General features: G+C 45.5%; 1 long non-coding RNA gene across 3 annotated transcripts; it reads right to left on the minus strand.

Annotated features, from left to right (window-relative positions):
* Window positions 1-1,473: 1,473 nt before the first annotated feature.
* LOC149860830 (uncharacterized) lies at window positions 1,474-22,798 on the minus strand. Of its 3 annotated transcripts, XR_016443340.1 has the most exons (4): window positions 22,778-22,798; window positions 5,781-5,902; window positions 4,964-5,064; window positions 1,474-4,304 (listed from the first exon to the last, which is right to left on the minus strand). It is a non-coding gene; the product is annotated as an uncharacterized LOC149860830 (long non-coding RNA). The 3 variants fall into 3 exon arrangements; XR_016443341.1 differs by lacking the exon at window positions 22,778-22,798 and having other exon boundaries at window positions 5,587-19,123; XR_016443339.1 differs by lacking the exon at window positions 22,778-22,798 and having other exon boundaries at window positions 5,781-18,144.
* Window positions 22,799-23,226: the final 428 nt, after the last annotated feature.

Consider the following 23,226-nt stretch of genomic DNA (forward strand, 5'->3'; position numbering starts at 1 on the left):
TTTTAAGAAGATTATTTATGGTTTATTTTAGACACCAGATCATTTGGTGCTTGTTTCATCAATTTGTCACTGTTTTTATTGTCACCAATTGCCCATAACTGGAGTGCATTTAAAATGTCATTGATCTTGATATTATGGTGTCATAATATGACAGTAATAGTTGTATCTTGTACAGGAAGCCCACTTCCTAAGATTGATGGCTTTCACCGTACCAATTATATTCTGTCCATCTAAGTGATAAAGAGCGTGTTGGAGGCATTCAATAGATAAATTAGATATCTTTTCAATTATTCCCTTTATTTTATAGGGTCATGTGCCTAATTAACAACTTTTTACTTCTGTTATTAGCTGGAGAATTTTATATGTCGGCTCTTGTGTGTTTTAATTTTACCGATGCAAAGAAAAGCTGTGGAAAGCTTTCAATCAGGAGTCTGTAATTCCTCTCTCCCGCTCTCATGTAAAGAGCATGTCTGTTTTATTTCTTTTCTTTGTGATCAGGGCTGGTGACGAATGCTTATACACCGTTGCGTATTTTGTGGGCTGTTAGGAAAAAATAAGGACAAAGCCTATCTTGTGAAATCCTTGCTTAGCGTTAATGCCGTTAATTAGGACAGGTGTTGTAAGGGATGTTGAGGCTTCAGCTTCAGGGTCTAAGCCACTGTACAACTCTTCAAGATCAGGATGAGACTGAGTGGGGGAGATATCCTTCCATACTGGCCCACTGAAAGGTCATTTCACCTGCCCCTGAAGCATCCAGAGATGGATGCAATAGGGGTTGGGATATGGGCAAGGGCAGATCCCAGGGATACAGTTGCAACCCACTTCCACCACGTAGAGCGGTGAGCTCCACAGAAGACATGCCAGCCAAGACCCAGGGGCAGAGGGGATAGTGGTGGTAGCAAGCAGGTCCCTGTACTTGCGCATGCTTCCTGCCTGGCCCTGCTGGGTGTCTCCCACAGGTCTGGGGGCTCCAGCCATCCCTCAGCCCCCATTCCCACCCATGGTCTGAGCTTAGCTCCTGCTGCCTGAACTCCGCAGGGGACCCAGGCACCCGGGGCAGCAGGGAGGTAGGACAACCAGCATGTCCTTCGCCTTCAGGTCCAAGCTGAGGAGCTCAAGCTGGAGGCAGCTGTGGCATGAATCAAGGTAGGGAAGAGGGCAGGGAGTTAGGAGGCAGGGGTTACAACCACACCTGTTGCACCCGTCGTATCTGCCACACTGCCCTTTTCAAAGTCCTAGTGGATCTGGGACTAGATGGACCTTAATTCTTATCCATGGACCTTAATTCTTATCCACTCTGCTAATTTCCCATGTTCTTATGCAAGAGGCCCTGAGTTAATGCATGGATTTGGGAGCAGTTAGGCGGCGGGAATAGTTAAATAGTAAGGCAATCAAAACCTCAGTTATAGAGAGGCTACTGTTTTGCTTTCCTTTACGACACGCACATGCACAAATCTTACAAGGAGCTATTATGCAGAAGTTTATTGTGTATAGGGAAGCACGGGTGAATTGATACAAACACATGAGATATAAGAGAACAACGGGAGTGCATTTACAGTCTATTCATGTCCTGTAAACACACATGGAGAGACTGGGGGGGGGTGGTGGTGAGGAAAACAATTTAAAAATAGCTATAGGGCAAAGGAAGAAATAAAATGGAGGGGTGGGCAAAGGAGGGACCTTTGCAAAAGTGGGATTGTGTGTGCGCAAGTGGAGAAGAGTCCATCACCGCCCTCAGCAAGTCAGTCCAATGGTTCATCATCACCCTCCCTTTTCAGTATTTTTTTTTTTGGCCTTATTTCTCATCTGAATTCATCTGGTTTCAGTTTCCAGGATCCTGCTATACCTTGGTGTCCTGGAGCAATGAACCTTCTAGTACAGTGGATTTCATCTGCGGGCCCCTAAAAAAACTCGAATGGAGATGCGGACCCCTTTGGAAATGTCGAGTGGAGGTGCAGTCCCCTTTGAATTGTAAGTAGGAGCATTCACATACTTTTCTTTGAACGTAGTCATCTTTTGCTGATCTTTTAGACATAATCTGGGGACCTCCAGGGGTCCGTGGACCACAGTCGGAAAGCCACTGCTCTAGTAAGGAATTTCTCCATGAAGGTGGCGATGATCACGTCACCACCTCTTGGAAGAAGTAAACACACCAGGTCCCACTCCAAGATACGTCTTCCTTTCATCGTTCTGGGGGCTCTTCTTGGATTCCCTTCCCATTTATAACCTTTTGAAAAGTATCCAAGCAACTTTGGAAATCAAGCCATTAAAGGTCTAATTCCCATCGACTGTCAGTTCTGAAAATGGGACTAGAATATTTGGACTGAACTGGAATTAGGAATTAAAAGCCCTCCTGGTCTTCAGGGGAGGTCTACGTGCCCAAGAGGGGCAACGCTTATTTGATCTAAGTGGTCACAGCTACATGGGAGCCTCTGTCTTCTGGCCTGCCGGTTGTACAACAGTAATAATGATCTGCATTTTAAGTATATCATAACATCAGCAGAAGTTATTATAGTCTAGAGATATCCAGAGAACTGACTTCTCTGTTCACTGCCAGTTTCCAACCACGTTGAACATTAGTTTTGGGTCAATCCAGAAGAATTTGGCAATCCATAAAGTTTGGAAGACTTTATTTTGGGTCAAATGAAACATTTTGTTTGGAGGTTTTTTAAAAAAAGGTTTTTAAATAAAATTGAAATACGTTGCCAATTGTAACATAGTTTCAAAAAAAGGAGGGGGAAGGAAACCATTATATTTAGATGCAAAAAAAAAAAAGGGGGGGAGATTCTTTTCCTGACTAAAACAATTCACCCAAATCTATGGAAATTCACATAATGTTTTGGCGAGCCCAGATCTTTCTTTTCTTTCTTTTTTTAGGGAGGCAAAATATTTCTCCTGGAAATGTTGACCCAAATTTGATTCCCAATCTCAACGCTTGCTACGACTTCAAGTGAACGGGGCTGTTTGACAATTGATTCCAATGCATAGGAATCATTTAGGAACCTGTGATAAACCGTGTGTTTTCTTGCATATGATGTGCCTCCAAAAAAAATAAACTTTGGAAAGAAAACCTCAAAGAGGTTTTGAAAGGCAGAATGAAAAAAAAGATCTTTCCTTGAAAGTGTCCTCCACAGAAAAAAGGGAATGGGTCCACAGCCAGCACCTAGGGATACCTTCTTGCAGCACCTGCAGCTTGATTTTACTGTCCCCTGATGGAGTTTAAGTCACAGAAACTGCTTGTACTGTATTTTCTCACTTATCATGCACACCCTCATTTCCCACAGCTGAATTTCAGGAAACACGTACTTGTTGTACACAAGAAAATATGGTAGGACATGTCGGCTTTCATGGCGCACGCTATAACTGATCTTTAATTTTACAAATTTGAAAGAGAAAAAAATGATCTTTTTTCCCCCAACATATAGCCCCTTCCAACATTCACTTTCTGAACACGAAGGGGTGCATGTCTTCTCTTTGCTGCCCCGTTCTGGTCCTATGGTAGAGCTCAGGGTGGGAGAAAGCATCTCTAAGCAGTAGCTAATCTGCCTCCCTGTGTATGTGGGTGGGGGCAACAAAAAGCTCCCTTCTCCCCCCACTGTGCCAGGCAGCCTGGCTGTGCCAGTGAATGGTGCTCAAGGTACAGGGCAGGATGTGTCTCAAATAGAGCAGGTGGGAAGAGGTGGTGACTTCCAGTGGGTTTCTTGATCTGCTTCTTAGGTTTCTTGCCAACGCGCCCTCTCGTCCCCTCCGCCTAGCGGCAAAAGCCGTGCTCAAGCCCGTAATTTAAGGCGGATGCTTTCGATTTCCATCAGGCTTTCCCGAAAGACTTTCCTCTTTGTGATGAATGAACTTTTAATGGAGAAGAATAGGCCGCCTTGTTTTAAGTGAAACGTTTATAAGGAAGCCGATGATTTAAACAACTTTAGCTCCATTAAACAAAAGAGGAAACTGGATCTTAAACCCTCATTTATTTTGAGGAGAGTCTGGCCTGGGATAAACATGACATTAAGTAGCCATCTGAGCATTGCTAAAACATACATTTGCCTTAGTAATAAAATGTTTTTGAGAGATAGTAATGGTTACCTTGAGAGTGGTTCATATTATAACCATTTAAAATCCCACTGCTGAGTTACTTCAATAACTGTCCATCACCTAATGGAAGCGAGACATTTCGAATGAGAGAAGACACGGGTACTTTGGTCTTGTTTGGGAGAAACCTCGGGAATATACAAAGCCAAGAGCCTGTCGCATCTCATTCAGAAGCCCCATCCTTGCCTTTTCTGATGGGCTGGGGTCGGTCGCGTCTGCAAAATAGGAGAGGAACGGTCAGAGACGGCATGTGAATTCAGAGAGGGAAATCATATACACATACGTGGAAACAGAGGCAATGCAAAGCCAATGGTCCTGCTTTGAGCAGGAGGTTAGACTAGATGTGACCCCCTGAGGTCCCTTCCAACCCTCATCTTCTCTAACTCTATGAAAGTTGTTGGCTTTCCAGGGGAGTTGTTTAACTCTGCTCCCATCAAAATTCAGAGAGACACTGGATTCAGTAGATCCTGTGCTTATGTCCATCCCAGTCTTGCAATTGTCTTTGTATGATGAGGCTTGGTGTTCTGTTTTTACAGTCCCAGCTCCCGGAGTCAGGGGATTCAGAGTCAAAACGTTCACAAAAATCAAAACGCAAAAGTCTCTCACCTTCCTGGCTGCAGAGAACAGCTTGGAAACCTGCCTCCTACACCCTCACCCATCAGAAGATAAACTCACCCTCTGCTTTCTTCCTGCACGGATCTCATAATTTTTAAGTCAAGTGCATGATGTTGCATGCTTGGAGTTGGGCAGGCAGCCACGTAGCAAAGCGCTGAAGTATCTGTTGTAAGCTCGTGCCTCTAGTCCTACTCAGGTGCTGTGCTTTGCTGATCAGGCATGCACTGGCGAAGGGAGACATGGTGACTGAAAACGTTACCTTGTCCATTTTCCGTTTCAAGCAGAGTGAGCCGGGGATCAGGAAAACAGGGCCGATGCCTCAGTTAGATTTACTGGAGGGGAAGCAAGCTGCCTTCCCTTCTGTGATTAATAAAGAGAAGAAAATCAACTTCCATGATACGTCTGTGGAAACCATTTCCCCCTTTCAGCGTGTGGCTCAGTGGTGATGGCCAGCATTGGAGGTGGAAGGTGCAATTTCTCCCCTCTGTCACATCACCATAAGCCTGGTTGAGACCGGGAGCTTGAACCCCCCCTAGCTGAGATTCCCTCCAGTGCAGTGATCACCGGTGTGAAAGTGGAATAAGCTGGACTCAAGCAACCTGGGTTTTATTTCACCAATCTGAGTGGTTAAGGGGCAGTTTATTCCACCCATTAGGTGCACAGCTGAACATAGGTGCCTAACCGTAATTCTTCTGCACCCTGAAGAAGTATTAATAAAAATGGTCAGGAGGGTCTTCTCCTCTTTGCTGCTTTTTTTTTTTTTTTTTTTTTGAGACTCAATCTTACAGATCACGCGATGGCACGTTCCAAAAATAGGGGCATAAATGGATTTTCAGGGACTTTTAGGCAGCTACGCCCATTCGGGGCCAGATTCTGTTTCACCTGGATGTGTCTGTGTGCTACTTCTGTGCACAGATGCAGCCACGTGGATATGCAGCTTGTCTCAGGAGAGAAGGCACACGTTACAGAGCATGGTGCCGCACAGCTGCAGTGTTCCCGGCTCCAGCCCGGTGTCAGTCTGAGCATGTCCTGAGGAGGCCTTTTCTGCACAGACAGTCGGTGAAGTGTACGCTCACCTGGCAGCCTTCACCGCCCTCAGCTTCCCAGCATGTGAGCTCTGGGGCGGCGGGGGGAAGCGTCCCCCTGCACAGCCCCTTGAGGAATGCCGGCTCCATCTTTCCTCACCTACACACCCATACTGTGAAGAAAGAAGTGTTGGTGACAACTTGCTGAGAGATCAGCTTGCAAGAGATGAAGAGATAATCGCAGCTCCCGACACCGCACTTCTGTCAACGGCGGCCGCTTATTTCCAGCAAAAGACTATAAACATGGGCAAAATTTCAGATACATCACTGGTTCAGGAAAAAGATCAGCACATCCCAGCTCCCCAACACACACTTTCCCCTCCCCACTCTTCCTCCATGATGATGTGCAATTGCCCCATGGAGAAAGGGCATGTGGGATCTTTATAGGCCCCACGAATCAACAGTGGAAATGAGCACCCGATAAAGCAGCTCTGAGAATTTCAGTCCAAGCCCTTAAACTGCATGTTGCAACATTAGGTGTCAAAACCAACTCACCTCCCTCCACCAAAAATCAGGCCACTGGGCAGAATCCTGAAGCTTACATTTTTCAGTCCTGGGTATCTCAGCAAATCCTCCATGTTTAAACATGTATAAGTGATATATGAGAGGCAAAATACTATAGGCTTCAACATCACCTCAATGCTACCCCTTCAAAAGGGGGATATATTTTTTTTTAGTGTTCAGCCCACACAACTTCCATTGAAATCCAAAGAATTCGTGTAAAACCAGTTGGATTTTTTTTCCTCGTGGAAAATCTGGGCTTAAAGATAGATAGATAGATAGATAGATAGATAGACAGACAGATAGATAGATAGATAGATAGATAGATAGATAGATAGATAGGCAGGCAATAAATAGACAAACAGATGGGTACATAAATATACTCAATAAATATTTTAATATACTCAATAAATATATACTTAGATATGCAGTAGATAGATAGATAGATAGATAGATAGATAGTCAGCTACATAAATATATATGCATGAGATAGATACTTAGATATGCAGTAGATAGATAGATATTGACATTTGGCATGGAAAATATTGACCTGAGATTGAAGAACCAAAAATGTCTTCATTTGTAGCAAACAAAAAGCAAAAATATTCCATAGAAACCTGAAAAATTCTTGTAGGTTCATGCACACACATATAGGATAATTGTTTTTTCTGAAGGAAAAATGAAAAAATCATGTAAAATGAGACACTTTCCATGAAAATATCATTGAAAAGCTAATTTTCCCATTAAGAATGGTGGGAAATAATCACTAAGCCCTAGACTTCAGTGCATGCTTACAGTTAAGCTTGTGGCTGAACAACCTTCTTGACTGAGGGTGCTATCTCAGATTGGTGTCTTGAAGGAGGATTTTTAATCTTGTGGAATAGGATGCATTTCAGGCAGGAACAACAGGGACTGGGAAAAAATTGCACATGAAAACAAACTGGAAAGACTGGAATCGAAAAGAAAAGGAAAAGAGAGGGTGCAATCAATAATTATGAGTGAGTGACTGGTTTGGAGAATGTCTGCTGATAACCCAAGACCAAAAGCGGGCCCCAGAAAAGTAGAAGGTGAGAAAGTAAAAAATAATAAAAAAAGGAAATACTCTTGACACACAACCCACAGCTCTCTCTCAGAACGGATTGCGTTGCCAGAGGGAGTCACTAAGCCAAGATTAACAAGCATCAAGAAGGGATCGGAAGTTTCTGTGGAGGACGAGATTATCCTGAGATCTGATTAATGAAAGCAAGCCTATGGAAGGGGTAGCTAGCCTTGTGCTCCAGGGTTTAAGTTGATTTCTGCTTGCTACTAACCAGGACAAGATCTATGTGAGGTTAAAATATCTATCTCCTAGGCATCTGGTTCTTCCCCCCTTTCTGACACAAGATTCCCAGCTACGTGGACTTTGGATCCAATCCCAACTCCTTTGCTCCTTGGCTCAGCCTGGTTTCAGGCATCCTCATCTTGAAGTCCATGAGCTGGATGGAGCTCTTTATTGGAGCCAGTGATGGTCCTGCAGGTGACCCACGGTCCCAAGGCCATCACTTGCTTTCTTCCATCCAACCTTCCCTCCCCAGATGGCACCCATCATCCTTGCCTCAAGCCCTGGGAAGTCTATTTATTACTCAGAGCAATTAATAAGATGGAGGGGGAGGCTGCAGCCCATTTTGCCTGCCTGTTGCTAATTAGTGCGATGTTCCAAAGATGCTGGCAAGAGAGACTGTAGGGAGCATCTTCGCCCACGATGTTTAATGAAAGCAGCACAACCCTTAGTGTTATTTAATTTAATAGGAGAATTAATATCGGGATGGATGTCGGTCGCCTCTGCTCTGAAGACTGGCAGAAGGATGCAACATTCATCTTGCTTTATTTCGAACATCAGCCCACTCCGCGAGCCTCTTAAAGACTATTTGATTACAGTGTAATCGCCCTTTCTTTTTTCTTTTTTTCTTTCGGCCTTCGTGGCAGCAGGCAAGGGGTAAAGGCCTGTGCACCTTTGATAGCAGAACAAATGAAATACACACATAACCCTTCACCTAGCTCAATCCGCTGATAAAGTCCCCCAGTCTTAATTCGATCTGTAAAGATTAGGCCGGCAATAAAAAGTATTACTAGGCTGACGTCTGCGGAGTCTCCTAGGGCATTTGACAAATGGGTTTATGACAGTAATCACCGAATTAGAATGCTACATTGAAATCCGCGCAGGGGGCCGCAGCGCTACGTTTGCAAAGCAGCCGACCGGACGTACGTGGCTGCTCCACGGAGCGGAGATGCAGATGCAGCAGCGACGGCTGCCGAATGGTTTCTTTCACTGGAAACCGGAGCCGGCGAGCTAATAAATAACCGGGATTTATAAAACGCTTGGCTGTCTCTTTATTTATTTCGTATTGCTCTTATCGCTCTACGCTCAGCTCCCATTGCCCAGAACTGAGATGCGGCTTCCCCACACAAAGCTAGGAAGTTTTACGCCATGCTAAATGGGTCTTCTATTGCATCACATATTATCCTAAGTGATGCTTGTTCTTGGACGACCGTATCATTTTGGTGGGTTTGTAGCCTGGAAGCATTTGTGCAGGAACGATTCAGCCAGTCTCCCACGCGGTCTTATTGCCTGATGCTGCTGAATTGCCCACGCCAAGCCAAAACTTGCTGTCGGCATGGTCACAGTTAAGAGTTGCCGTGCTGAAGTCCACGGGCTGTGAGGAAGTCTCGTGCTTAAGCAAGTGCTTAACTGCAGATGCAAGTAGAGATGAAATCAAGGCAAAACAGGGCTATAGCATCAGTGTTATTACAGGCAGAGTGCGACGCCAAAAGCGTAGGGGGGGGCAAGGGATACTGGGCTACATGGTGATAAAACGGAGATCTTCTTACTGCTACTGAGATAATGTGCACTTGTGTAGATACTGCAAGGGAAGCAACTTTTCTGCTCTATTTGTCATTGGTGAGGCCTAACCTAGAGTATTGTGCCCAGGCCTGGGCCCTGGACTTCAGGACGGCTGTGGACAGTTTGGAAAGAGTCCGGTGGAGAGCGACAAAAATGTTTTGGAGGCCAGGGAAACATGACTTATGGGGAAAGGCTGAAAGGACTAGGACTGTTTAGTCTGGGGCAGAGAAGAGAAGAGGATTTTGATAACAGTTTTCCAATACCGGAAGCATGATTATCAAGAGGATGGAGACACATTTTTTCCATGGCTGTAGAGGACAGAAATAGGGGCAATGGCCTCACACTGCAGCAGAGGAAATTTAGGTTGGAGGTTAGATGTCTGACTCTAAAGGTAGTCCAGCACTGGAGCAGGCTACCTAGAGAAGCTGTGGGATCTCCATCCTTGCAAATGTTCAAGGGCAAGTTAGACAGACACTTGTCTGGGATGGTTTGGTCAGGGATGATCCTGCCCTTAGCAGGGAGCTAGGCTAGATGACCTTGTGAGGTCCCTTCCAGCCCTGCTTGGCTATGATATCACCTAAGATCCTGTGATCTCCCTACTCTGGATATCCTATATGAAGGCAAACATCACTCCAGATTCATTATGAGGCCATTGTGAGACTCTGGGTATGTGTTTGTGTGTGAGAGAGAAAGGCCGTGGAGATTTTGGAAGCGTGAACGGAGATGTCTTTGCATAATATAATGATAAATTCATTCTCTTTTTGGTCTGTGCTCATCCCATGCCCAGTTCAATGGAGCCCAGGTTGTGAATGGGCTCTTAGGATCTACAGCAATACTAAAACAACATGAAGAAATGAAAGAAATGCACCTTTTGAGACAACCACCACCCATAGAAGCATCACCCCAGACACACACACACACACACACACGCACACACACACTGAGCTCTTTTCTACATACAGATTTTTCACTATTTAAACCCTATGATTTTAGCTAAATTGGAATGACTTCATTGTGTTGACTCATTTCTATTGCTCTAAATGCATTTTTGTCACGGGAGCTTGCATTGGCAAATGACCAGGTGAGTTAAATCGGTGAAAAATTGAGTGGAGACCAGCTTCTAGCCTTTCATATAAGGGCTTTATCTTATATGCATAGGCACACTAAAAGAATCCTGCACACTGTCACACACACACACACACACACACACACACACACACACACATCCCCAGAATCTCTTAATGACCTTCATCACACCTATAGATACATGCCACATCACACTTATACATACACACATCACATCTAAAATCCCTTGATGGCTTTTATCGTATACATGCACACACAGAAACACACCCAGAGTCTTTTAGTAGTTATCATACACACACGCGCACTCAGATGCACAAATAAATAATCCCAGTGTCTCTGAATGGTCTCTGCCTCTGTCTCTTTCTCCTTTACACATGCATACACACACCCATACACACACCCATATACGTCAGATCCACACAGACAGGCTTTCCCTCTTCCCGACACGCCCTTCACACTGCCAACAGGCTGCTTCATGGCATGCCTGAAGATGAAACACCTAACGAGGCTCAGCCAGGCCAGTTCAGTGGATGAAGAGCTGACAATGCGGAGAAGGGATGTGGCATTCCTTCTTGTCTGAACCCGCTCCCAATCTGTGGGTGTTGTTTTGCTCGTTAGCCGGTGGGTGAGGAAAGTGGTTGCCTAGAAGTGTTCATTATCTTCGTGCTGAGCTCGGGTTAGAACAAGACTCCCTTTTGACCTTTCTGCTGTACGAGGCATAATTGAGTTAGCACTGAGTTTTGATTTAATTCCAGGAATGGAGTTGTAATTTGCTTATAGTAGCCATTTTCCTGGAGCCTGGCAGTAGGGCAAGGCTAGTGGCCTTAGCCATAAATGCTTCCAGAAGGGCCTTGGTATGTTTATTTCCTTAGAGACACCACCAGTGAAGCATTTTGAAAACTCTTTTAGGTCCATGCATGGGCCAACTCTGGCTAATCTCGTTTATGGCTTAAAAGAGCAAGCGTTGCTCTTGCTTCCATTAGAGTCCATGGGAGTCCTGCCATCAGCAGAAGCCACATGGAGCTCACAGACAAGCAGCCACCACCCATCAACTGCTCAACCCATCCCACACATGCACACCACCGCGCACACACACACACACACACACGTGTATTCATATGCTAACAGATGCATGTGCATGCACATACCCTCACATACTAAAATACATGCACAGACATGCTCTCCAACACCCATGAGTTCATGCTCATAGACATAAACACACAAATATACATATCCAACTGTATCTGTGAATTCATCCATATGTGCCCACACAAACCTGCTCGCACACAACCAGCCACACACCCCCACACTCACAGACACTCATGCATACATACATTTGGAGACAATCAGGGGCAAAGCCACACATGTACATGCAGGCAAGCAAGCATGTATAAACCCATGCAGACATGAGTATACACATAAGCATCTATAACTTCTCAGACCCAACTACATGCAGGAGCATACACATGCACATACATACAATGATACACACAGAATTAAGAAGGTAGATATACTCCTTTCCTAAGTCTGTTTTACAACCAATAAAGATTTTACTACTTCATAGCTAGATTCCCCCCACCCCATCAGCAGTTTTCTTTTCTTTTCTCAACACAGGTTCTTTCTAAATGAGCCTTTTCCTTGACTAACAAGATCTCTTCCTATTTTTTTTCAAAGATTCAAGCTTTGAAACTTCTCAATCCAGACAACATCTCTTCAATTTGCCTGCTACCTTCTTGAAAGTTTTCTTGCCGGAAAGAAGGCCAAATGAATAAAGTTCTCACCCGTATTAAATATTTATCAGTTAATTACAATATGTAGATGTAGTTGCCGGGTAATTCATCTTTGGGGGGATACAATAAAATATATTTGAAAGTTGCGTTATCATAATTGCCCGATGCCATGGGAACGACAGGGATTTTACATTTATCTGCGCCGTTGCCTTTTCGCTTGGGCTACAAAGCTCCCTCTGGTTATTTTTAGGTGATTGAACATCTTACAGGCTCAGCTATTACCCTGTCTGGTTTGCAACCCTTGTTTTGCCTCTGCAGAGCCCTTATCATCACAGCGTTTCCAAACATTTCCAACGTGACTTAACTCGGCAGCTTGTAAAATTATCCAGGACTTGTCCAGCAGCTGCCATGAACGCTGGAGATAGAAAAGACAAGGTCCCTGGTCAGTGTCCAACTGGAAATTCCAGCTTAACTGGTACCTTCCTACAAATGCCTGCAAAGTTGAGGGGCAAACCTGTAGTCCAGGAGCCGGGGTGAGCTTAAATGGCAGGCTGTGGCCGTTGTGGAAAAAAAAAAGTGCACAAGCTGGCTCCATAGCTGCATAGTAACTGGGAGATGAAAAGGGTTAGGAGCCTTCTGAAATAAGAGCTGTCTGGATGATTAATGGGGGGTGAAGGAAGGGTGAAGCCCCACCTCCTAGTAAACTACAGGATGGCAAAGTGATTCGAAGAACAACAGATCAGTGTTCCTGGAGAACCCCAAGCCAGCGCAGCCGAAAACCCTCCCCGCGCTGTTTTCAAAGCCCCTTTCTTTTGAAGAGCCAAGCATTGCCCTCAAATACTCCAAGGGCCTGGTGGGGGGTGGGGGGGGGTTGTTGTTGTTGTTTTTTAAAAAAGGATGTCTATATTACAGGGGAAATGTAATTCATGGCAGGGTCAACGTTGCAAGTGGGATCAAACGTGTTTACATCGATGTTTGCTTATAAAACAATAACCCACTGAGATGATAATGACTGTGGCTGGCAGGATGGCTGCAGAGAAGGGATTTCCAGGGGATGGGAGAGGTGAAGGGAAATTCACACATCCCCCCTTTAAGAGGAAGGTCTTAAATGCAAGCGAAACCTTTCCAAAAGGGTCCAGGTTCCCCAACACCAGACCCCTTTCAAGGCACCTTGGGGTCCTCCCCTCCAAAAACCTGAGATGGAAAAGGAAACGAAAGCAAGCTTGGCTGTCCATTGAAAGCTGTTTCACTGGGACAGAAAAGTTTTCAAAGGGTCAGTCTCAATACCTTCAGAGCCTTGGAAGAAGCTGGAAGGAGTTGCCTCCAGTACACTAGTGGAGGGAGCTATCATAGGAAACTGAACTTGTTCTGGGATTGATGGTGTTATACCCCCTACTCCCATCCCCCTCTGCCCCCAGCTTAATGCATAAGAAGTAACAGAGGGGGAGGGAATCCAAGGATGCTGTTGGTTACACTTAGAGATACTTTTTTAATGACATAATAGGACGGCAGCAATTTTCCCAGCCTGGTTTCAAAAGCAGAGGCCTTTCCAGATGCATAAGTGCAGGGCCCTGAGAACTTCCCTGAGGCACAGGATGCATGGTTAAGTCTGTGTGAGCGAGGGAGTGGGGGGGGGGGGCGGTGTCTCAAGGCCCGAGGCAGGGTTTGCTGGAGATTTGCTCAGCACAGATGTAGTCCAGGTTTCCAAGAAGAATAGCAGGCACCTGGCATGTTTTCCAGGTACTTTTCTCTTTGTCTCACACTCCTTTCACACTGGAGGTCCATCCTTCCAATGGAGGCCTTCCCTAGGATATTGGTCCCCAACCCTCTTCTACCTGCTGTCCTTTCTTGTCCTTCATCTTCCAGTTTGGAGCTGGAGCTAGACCTGTCTGAAGAACTTGGCCTAAGCCTTCCGTGTAGATGGCCCCTTAGAGAAGCTGAGGGACTTAGCCTATCTCCCACTCACAGCCAGCAGAGATACCTGCTACAGTAGCATTATTTTGCTCCAGCTGGAAGGGGGTGAGAAGCCTGCAGACCTGAAAAAGAAGATGTGGTGACATCTCAGTTGCCCACCTCCCTTGTAGCAAGTGCCCAGTGCCAGTCTGAGCTATAAAGCCATTAACAGTAACAATAAACTGGTGCCAGTGGTTTCAAGAGGATGCCTGGTGGGAAAAAAACCCCAATACTCTCATTCAATTGAAACTCTGGATTTTTAAATAGCTCTGAAAGAACATGTTCCATGGATTTCAAGGGTCTTTGCTGTATTCATTGGATTGTTCATATATGCTGAATACCCTTTCTTTTGCTCTCTATGCCTAGGCCATTTTTCATCCATCCATCCATCCATTTCTTTCTCTGTCTGCCACTTGGACCCAGGGACATTAACAGCCTTCTCCTTCTCACTCTCCCCTATACTTTTCTGGATTGTCTCTGGCTGTGCCCCTTTTTGCTACCCTCAGCTCCCTCTTTGGCACACTGGACTTGGACTCCTATGAGATGATGTCCATCTTCTCTGTCCTGTCCTGAGCTGCTAAGAGGAGCGTGATCTACCTACCCAACTTCCTGCAGGGCCAGGCCAAGATGGCAACGCTGAAGGACTACAGGTTCTGGCTTGTGGGAGCTGGCTCAGGCAACACCCTCTGCCTCTTTTGGTACCTGCTCTAGACTCAGGGCTCCTTCAAGTTTGAACATTTCACCCTACAACAGATTGTGACCCAGTTTATGTTGAACTGAGCCATTGAGGGGGTGCTCTGTACAGTGGAAGATGGCTGGATAGTCCAAAATGTGTGACCATGTGTAAGGCATGGGGAAGGAGTTTCAAGCTCCAATTATAATGGTAGTATTTTACTGATCAATGCTTCTATTCCTGGCACCTGGGAGGACTTTGCACTTCGCACTTACATCTTTTGTTTAAATGGTTTTATAATAAAAGTTGAAAAGCCAAAGAAGTCGAACCCCATATTCTATCTATCTATCTATCTATCTACATACCTGCTCCTCACTGTATACACAGCGTTGTGACAAAACTCAGTAGCAGTCACACAAGACATTCGGATTAGAGCATGAGTGCAACGTACATTAATTGGATTCCAACTCATTTCTCAAAAAGGTACATTGTTTTAATAACCCTCTGAAAATAAATATTAATTGAGTGAGGCAAAACTCTCTGGAGTACAGAGTTTTGTTTCTCTTTTTTCTTTCCCTTGTTTTTTTCACAGTCGTTTAAAATTCGTTGAAAGTAGCATCACACAAACACTCATTTGGGGTTGCTAAGAAACCCATTGTCTATACACATTATAATGGAAATGTTGCTGGTAGCTGATGGAATGTACCTGCAGGGAGCAGGTCGGGTTTTTCAGTTGGCTTTTTATCATATTTCTTGCTTCCTGGAAATACCTGCCTTGCTGGTTCCACTGGTACTAGGGTTGGTCACAGGTCTAGGAGGATCTGGAGAGCTTTGGTGGGAGGCGTGATACCTCACTGAGTCTTGTGGTGTGCAAACAACTATTTATTACATACAGAAACTTATATACAACGATATATTTATTTAAGGAGCTAACTGTTTTTACTATTGCCACTTGCAAGGGGCTGGGGGCTGGCCTGGTCCTACTTTGCTAGCCAGAAATTCCTGCTGGACTCATCCAGATGGTCTCCTAGAATGCCACTCTTCTTGGACACATCCAGGAGGACTCATTGTACGTCCCAGGAGGTCTCCTGGGGAATGGGTGAGGTTACGCATGAGGCCTGGTTCTGAGATCTGGACCTCTCTTGCTCCCCAGAGCTTTCTTGAAGCCCTGCAGAACAGCCCTATGGCAGGCGAAGATACTGTGGAAGCTAGTGGTTTGAGAGCAGAAGTCAGGCTGGTGTCACTTGTGATACACTGCAGACATGACCCATGGTATAAACCCTCTAAAAGTCCTTTGGCTGCTAATTTGGACAGCCTTCTACCTCTCTCTGGATTCTTCTCATGGATGGAGGAGGCACTGCAGCAGGGAGGCAGATGAGGTGGTGAACTGATCTCCACAGGTTTCTTCTAAGGGAAATTCCCCCCTGAGTTAACACTTGAGGGCAAACGTGCTAAGCCCACAGACCTAGGCCATCTAACAACACTTGCCATTAGCCACCTCAGCCAAAAATCCCAAACCTGCTGATATCAAAAATAATAGTGAGGCAGAATTATTTTTAAAAATGTGGCTGGAGAGCCCGTCTTCAATGTCCCCTGGATCTGTGCCTTTTTTGATCACCTGCCCCAGCGATTCTCAGCCAGGGTGCTGCAGCAATGGTAGTGCAATTAGTGTGCAAACATCATTCATAAGCTACACCCAGAGATTTCAGGTAGGAATCCATAATGCTAAAAACAATCTGACCTGCTGTAGTCCTTATGAGATCTTTGCAACCGAAAAATCGCTCTGTGACTTTTCTGGAGTCAAAAAAGGAAGGAAACCTAAGAGCTGTCGTTCTTTGAAGGCTGTCTTGAGTCTATCAAAGGGTGCATCGAGCCTTCTGAGGGGTGTCTTGAGTCTAAAACCACCAAGAACTACTGACCTACATGCTAGGGACCAGAGACGTGTCAAAACCAGACTAAATGCTAGACATCAGAGCCATTTGTGGAGAAGTTTTGACAACCCCTTGTTACTTTTAATGTCAGGGCGGATTCTGGCTGAGGGGTGTGTGTGTGTGTGTGAGTGTGTGTGTGTGTGTGTCTGTGGTGTAATGTAATACCAGATTCTGGATGAAGCGTGTGTGCATGGGGGGGGGTGAGTGTGTGTGTGTGGTGTAATGTAATATCAGATTCTGGATGAAGCGTATGTGCATGTAATGGCAGACTGGATTCGGAATGAGATGTGTGTGTCTATGTAATATCAGAGCAGAGGAAAGGCATGTGTGGATGTGTGTGGTGTAATTTAATATTGGATTCTGAGTGATGTCTGTGTATATAGCACCCGCCCGGATTCCGGATAAAGTGTGTGTCTGGATGTAAATGTACAAGATTGGATTCGGAATGAAATGCGTTTGCGTGTCTAGTGTCAGACTAAATCCTAGCTGAAGTGTCTGTGCGGATGTACGTGTGTGGGGAATGTCAGACTGGACTGTGGATGGTGTGTATGCAGGATGCGGTATGTGTGTGCATGTGTACCATCCAATTGGATTCCAGATGCCATGCGCGTGTGCGTGTGTGTGCAATGTCAGCCTAGATTCTGGGCCCTGTGTGTGCTTCTCTGTAGCTCACAATAACATGCCTTGCTTATTCCAGCTGCCTAAACCCTGTTTAACACACTGGCTGCTTGGGCCGTGTGATAGAAGCCTTAATGTAGCAATGTAGGTCTTTATTTGCAATAAGCTATTGATGCATGGGCGAGGTGTAATGGCTTGTTTCATGTAAACATAATAACACTTGCTGAATAAATGTTGGGTCCCTGCTCAATACAATCCCTGCCTCTGACTGATAGCAATATATATTATATATTGCCAGGACTTTTTTTTTTTTTTAAGGAAAATCATCCTTGAGGTGCTGTGGCCTGGTCCAGCTTCTTCCTACCCTACCCCCCCAGAAACAGATGGGGGATCTTTGCAGCTGGGAGATCTTATTTAAAAATGAAATGATTCTCTTTGGGGAGAGCCAAGCCAAGATGATCAGCAAAATCATTAGCCTGCCTAGACAATAATGACAGCCCTACAAAACAGCTTGGAAGGCGAGATCGAAAGCAGCCATAGTCGGGACTGATTGTAGTCCTGTGCCATCAGAGCCATTTGTCTCCTAGCTCCATCCAGGGCTTTTGCCAGTCTAACAGCACCTGGGGACCCCGATCCTGGGGAAAATAACCCTCCTGCATGTGTTGGAGGGTGGGTGGGGGGAGAGCAAAGGGAGTTTTGCGTTTGATTTCATGAGGCCCCATGTCTGTTTGCTTCATCCCTGATCTAAGGGGGAAGAAGGCAGCTCGGACGCTGAGGTCAGCGAAGGAAGATGCTGGATTATTTATTGCACTGGAAACCCCCCAGCGTCCTTGCTGATCAGACATTTCCCGTCCGATGTCTCCATGAAGGGGGAAGGGAAAATGGGATCTTAGCGCCTGGCTGGAGGCTGTTTGAGAACTACGTTGGCCTTAACTTCTCCTGCCTTGCAAACTTTCCAGGGTGCCCCTCACATGCCAGAAATATCCAAAAGATTTTTAGTTTAAATACCCCCTCCCCCCACTTTTTTCCCCCTCTTCCTGATCAGAAATCTCCCCCTCTCCATGGTTGTAATACCCTCCTAGAGAGATATCCAGGCAGTCCACCCCAGGCTTCACCCACTCTGGGGTGGTAGCCCCTTTGTTTTGCCCCCCAGGATCACTCACATGCTCAGGAGGCTTTTGCCTCTATACAAGTTGGAGGCTGGAAGAGAAATCTATAAGAGAAGGGAGGGAAAAATGCCAAGACAAAGGAGTGACTGAGTTTGGGCCAAATTCTACACCCTAGGACCTAGGCTGAATTAAACCCTGGGTTTTTAGGGATGCAACAGGGGTGGGGAATTTGAACCTGCAACCCCTGGGAAAAAAAGCCCTGCTGCCTTCACTGCCGGGAAGGCTCATCCCCCCAGGTGCTGATACGGACTTGGAGCTGCATCCTGAATGGGCTCGGATGGAGCTTCTAGATTTCTGGGCCAAGCACAGGACAAAGGAGCAATTCCCCATTGCAGCGGTGCTTTGCAATGGCAAGGGGCCGGGGCTTGGCAAGCCAATCTAACCCGGGGTACAATTAAAAGGCTCCTGTCCCGTTATGAGGGCATCCCTGCAGCCTTCAGATCCCCAGATCCTAAGGGCCGGCCAGCCAAGGATCCCGGATCTAAGCAGATCCTATGTGGATCGTGAGCCTCACCTATTCCTACCATCTTTCAGCTGCTTTTAGGAGAGGACTTTGAGGCACAACCCCATCCTGGGGAGGGCTAAGTCCATCCCGGCCTGGTGGAAACCCTCCCATGTCCCACCTAAAATACATCCAGTCTTGGAACTGTGTCCCTGAAATACATCAGAGCCAGGCATGCAATTGTGATCTGCTTAGTCAGTGATCTATTCCCTCCCCAAATGGATCAATGTATGGATCTCTTCCCAATTCACCATGAGAAATATTTGCATTTCTTTGGCGCTTGCAGTGCGCTCTGTTGAAATACATTGACCCAGGTCAGATGTTAAAGAAATAAACCCCATTCCTCCCCCACTTTCTTCTTCATCTCCTGTTTAAAAAATATATATATATATATGTGTGTGTGTGTGTGTGTGTGTGTGTGTGTGTGTGTGTGTGTGTATATATATATATATATATATATTCTCTTGGAGAGTAACCAGCCAGTCATGATTCGTGTAGCATACGTGGAAAGAGTTGGGAAAGGAGCATAGCCCAACGTGCAATATAGGCACACGCGATTTGATTTTAGAAGCGAGTATAATGAGGATGGGGAATCAACTATGGGTTGTTTTTTGGGGGGAGAGAAAAAAAAAGGAAAATGCAATCAAACAGCTGTAAAGATAAAAAAAAAAAAAAGGAAATTCATTCCTCTAAAAATGTAGCTTCAATCTCTTTAAAAAAAAAATCAGCAGAGATGTCATAAAACCACTGCAATCAAGTCAGAGCTCCACGATTATTTTCCCCAGTAACAAAACTCCATGTGAATATGCCTCTTATCAACAAGCAGGAAGAGACAGCTTACGTCTAAATTAGTCTTTTTTTTTTTTTTTGGCAGATATTTCTATCGCCTTTCTGGGTTTTCTGTTGCAGCCTTGGGGATGCTGTTCAAACGCGAGCGACTGGAGGTGTTTTAGAAAGGCATCAGCAATATAAAACAGCTTCCAAGTGCTTTGGAGTAAAATTAAATATACAGGGCAGAGTGGCACAGTCTCTCTATGTCTGTAGATCTGCACACGATCCCATATACACTTCTAAAATATAATCACTACCACACATCTAGTATCTCAGTTAGTTGTCTCCGTCTATATATGCATTATATACGTACCAAATTATGTATACACATACCGGTATATAGATATATATATATAAATCTAGATTATATATAGAGTATATTATGTACGTGTTTAAGGGGGTGTGTATACATATACATGGAGGTATCCCTATACGTATGAGCCTTGTAAAGTTAGTCGAATACTGTAGAGGCACACAAATGCTCACACATATCATTTACATCCATCTCGCTATGTAAAGACAAAGCAATTTATAGTTATACTGGCTGTAGACTCTCTCTAGTCTATGAGAGGCATTCAACCTCACTCATAGACATGGGGACGTATAGAACAGACTGTATAGCCAGGTCAGCAGTTCTCAAGCAGGGTGTACGGAGATCCTTTCAAGGGTGCTGCAGTGTCACTACTGTTAATGGTGCAAGCATGTTTCAGGGGGAAAACCCAGAGATTTCAAGCAGGAATCCACGGTGTGAACTAACTATATTCTGACCTGCTGTGATCTTTCTGAGTTCCTTGCAACAGAAAAAAAATGCTATATTTTTTTCTGTAGTCAAAAAAGGAGTGAAAACTAAGAGCTGGCATTTGCTGAGGGGGGTCTTGAATCTAATGAGGGGCTAAAAAGATTGAGAACCACTCATTTAGATGTGTGCAGAGATGATCTTGCATGTATATAATCGCAATCTCTGTAAATGGATCATAGAGGAAGAACATAGCCACTGGCATGCACGCACAAGTGCTCGCACACATACTGATACGTATGTGTATATACATATATACATGTAGGTTTATGTGCGTGTATATATGTGTCTGTGGGCTTATTTGTGTATATGTATACATGCACACCTATGTGTGTGTGTGTGTGTGTCTATCTCCCTGTATAGGTAGACTTATATGTATGTATATGTGTGTCTGTATGGGTGTATATATATAGTATATATGCATGCAAAACGGTAGATGCACACAGACGCACACACATATGTGTATGTACATGTATCGACCTATTTGCATATACACACACACACACATACACATATACTGTATATATATACACATGTACATAAGTGTATGTGCCTCTACCTCTTTGCACACATATATACTATATATATACACTTACAGACATGTGTGTAGGAGCATCTACCTCTTTGCATATATATATCTATATAGATATAGATATATATATGCACAGATGTACAGATGTGTGTGTGCACATCTACCTTTCTGCCTACATATAGACTGTATATATACATACATACATATATGTGTGTGTGTGCATCTACCTCCGCAGACATGAATAATGTATATACGCAGATATATGTGTGTGTGTGTGCATCTACCCCTTTGAATTCGTATATACTGTGTACATATACACATAATATGTGTGTGTCTGTGTGTGTGTGTCTGTGTGTGTGTACACATACATATGGATATAGCTAGATATCTGTAGTCTCCAATTTCTCCGTGCAGCATACCCACATGCACAGGGAAGCTCATCCACATGCATGTCTGTAGGCAGCCTAGTCTATAGGCGGGTGATCTCTATAGGCTCCCCCTGAACCCCTAGACATGCCCTTGATGCTACTCTCGCTCGGTCGCAGGGGCTGGGCGCCAGCAGCCCGCACTCCTCATCCATCTCGCGGCTCGGAGACATAAAAGGGAGAGTTGGAAGCACCGCACAGCCCACGCACCTGGCTGGCTCTATTTTAAAACGTTTTTAGATAAGGCCCCTCGTTTCCTTGCAGCATATATTAGGGTGGGGGGGAGCGATTAGATCTCGATAAAATTTGCATCTGATTAACATTCCCACAAGGGTTATTTTACAGGGAAATGCATGCGGCTGTTCAAAGCACAAACAGATTTTCCAGGCAGAGAAACATTTCTTCTGCAAAATGCAAAGGGGGGGGAGGAGGAGGAGGGAAAGGGGGGCTGAAAAATGGGTTGGGGGGGTCTCTCTGGCCCCTTCTACAGGGGAGGGAAGGGCGGGGGGGGTGAAGCATTGGTAGGCAGGTCACGTCATCCACGGTGGATGGAGAAGGACTCCGATGCATTCAATAAACTAGTTTACTTCTTGAAAACCCAGGTTTTGCATGAGGCCAAAGGAGGGTGGGGGGTATTGCTGATATTATTACTATCATTACTAATACCATTATTACTATTGCACTATTATTACTGCTGGTAGTGTTACTGTTATCGCTAGCATTATTACCGCTGTTGTGGTTACTGTGATCATGATTATTGTCAAGGTTATCGTTGGTATTAGTAGTAGTAGTATTATGTGAACGGAGCAATGGCTCTGTTATTAACCCAGGGCTGTACTCGCATGCCCAGATTAACCAATCCCCGCCCCTACACAGTCCAGATTACCCATCCCCCCCCTTCAGTCCCCCAAATAAGATGCTTGGAGGTCAACCCCCCATCCCCCCTTCCCCTTGGCAGCAGCTCCTGCGATGCTTTTTGTGCCTATCTCCAAACCCCAGACTCTTTTGTATACACCCCCCTCCGCATCTGCTTTAGGAGCTTGCTCTGCTACCTGTGATAAGGCAAAGCTCCCTATTAAAAAAAAAAAAGAAAAAAAAAAGACCCCCTTTAAAGCAACCCACTCCGGTTGCTTTCTCCATTAGAAACCATTTTGCACTTTAGAAACCCAGAGGTTTGAGAGAGAGAGGGGGAGAGAGAGAGAGAGAGAGAGAGGCATTTCCAATAGTCACACTTGTCAAGTGAGACCATCTTTTACCCCTCAGCAGCAGCAAATCCATGTGAACTCTGGGTGAACCAAGATTGAGGTAATAAATCATTGCTACAAAAGCCTGCTGTTGGACGCGGGCGCTAGTCCCTTACCTTTAACGCTTTCACGGGCGAAGGAGGGGAGAAAAACGAGCAAGAAAAGTTCAGATAAGCTGTGTGCAAGCACAGGGATGGGGAGGGGGCGTAGGGGGGTGGAGAACTGGGCAGACTGGCCGAGCAGGACTGGCTGAGTAGGAGACACTCGCGGGGGGGCTGCGTGTGAATGAAGCCCCGCGCGGAAGGGGCACGGGTGCAAGGGGGGGCACGTGGGCATCAGTCGTGGCCGTAGGCAAAGCTGGGGAGAAGGGAGGGAGTGGGATGAGTGTCACGAAGTAGGCACCAGCCTGGATCTGAGGGTAAAGGACCCCCCCCCGCCCCCTTGTACCAGGGGATGGATGCACTCGGGGGATAAAAAGTGAGGTAGCGGGGGGGGGCAAGCAAGCGGGCAAGGACGAGTCTTTACCAGCCGGGGTGGGGAGAGGCAAATGCATGAGGCCAAGGGC

This window comes from Crocodylus siamensis, chromosome 6 (genome assembly GCF_052110815.1).
Source record: "Crocodylus siamensis isolate JL-2025a chromosome 6, ASM5211081v1, whole genome shotgun sequence".
Taxonomy (NCBI): domain Eukaryota; kingdom Metazoa; phylum Chordata; order Crocodylia; family Crocodylidae; genus Crocodylus; species Crocodylus siamensis.